This window comes from Elephantulus edwardii, unplaced genomic scaffold, assembly GCF_000299155.1.
Source record: "Elephantulus edwardii isolate Elephantulus edwardi_28Jun2011 unplaced genomic scaffold, EleEdw1.0 scaffold00160, whole genome shotgun sequence".
Classification (NCBI taxonomy): Eukaryota; Metazoa; Chordata; class Mammalia; order Macroscelidea; family Macroscelididae; genus Elephantulus; species Elephantulus edwardii.
Genome location: NW_006399910.1, coordinates 68,604 through 69,947, shown reverse-complemented (window position 1 = coordinate 69,947; position 1,344 = coordinate 68,604). Strand labels below are relative to the sequence as shown.

Genomic DNA, 1,344 nt, shown 5'->3' with positions numbered 1-1,344 from the left:
TGGTTACTACACTCAGCATTTCAGCATTGAGCCATCAGTTCTGAACTGTCTGAACATTATATCAACTCTTTTCTGCTTTATGTGTTATTTGGTAACTTATTGGGGGGGTCGGGAATGTTTAAAAATTTTCCCACATAAATGAACGTTAACTGCACCTTCATTTCATTTTGGTTTAGTAAAGGTGTCCCAAGAAGGCTCTACTTTCGGATAGCAGAGAAAATCTATATTCATTTTTCTAACAGAAATGATTATTTTAAGGTGGACTCCTACTCAAACAAGTTGCAAAAAAAATCTATTTACTACTTTTTCATCAATAAAGCCCTTGACCTTCAAGAAAGATTTAGGGAAATGAAATACTTAACTCATTTCTTTCTTTGAAGAATTGTTTTCCTTTTACTAGATATCTAAAAAGAAGTCATATTGATATATGCTAACTACAGCTAAAAAGCCCGAGAAAATTGTTACGATGATAAGAAATATGAGGTAAAAAGATGAAATCTTTGGATAAGCTTTATTTTGCTACTCTCCAAAAAGGAAAGGAATTTATAATATACACAAATAATTTAATGCTTTGTCACAAGAAGAAAGCTTTGCTAAATCTTACAGCATCTAAAATGCCAATCCATGGAGCAGGTGTCTCTTCCTCTTCAATCCATTTATGCGGTAGTTTTCATGGATTTCAGGCCGGATGTCACACACAAAGCTCAGGAGATCATCCAGGACATCATGTCTGTTCTGCCGGAAGTAGGTCTGGAGGATAGTCATCTTCTCCTGGGTCTTCTTCTCCATGTCAGTGCTGCAACTGTCATGGGATCCCAGAGCCGCAGCTTCCTTGGCCTTGAACTCTTTCTCCCTCTGCAGGCGGTACTGTTCAATTTCAGCCTGCACTTTGGCCTGCTTCAGCCTCCGGTTCTTCCGCTTGCGGGCCTCTGACACCTTCTCGGAGGTGGCGCACTTCTCCACCTGCAGCAGCTGCTGAAGGCCCTGGGACTGACACGCCATAGCGCCAGCAAGTCTAAAGCAGAGGCGAGCGGCCTGTATCAGCCCCCAGCCTTCGAGTTGAGCTCCTTGTTTTTCAATGCAGCATAGTAACTCATTGTGTGACTATACCACAGCTTCTCTATCCATTCGTTTGTTGATGGGCACCTAGGTTGTTTCCAACTCCTTGCTATTGTGAACAAAGCTGCAATAAACACGGATGTGAATATATCTAATGAGGGACTCCATTTTGTAACCAATATGTCATTTTAAAATATATATGTGCCTCTAGAGCAGTAAACTAAAAGCGGTGGGGAAAGGGAGAAAAGAGTCCCACCCAAACATCAGCCAATCCTGTATCACCCT

General features: G+C 41.3%; 1 pseudogene; it reads right to left on the bottom strand.

Annotated features, from left to right (window-relative positions):
- Positions 1-609: 609 nt before the first annotated feature.
- Positions 610-1,002, bottom strand: LOC102871940 (annotated as a pseudogene).
- Positions 1,003-1,344: the final 342 nt, after the last annotated feature.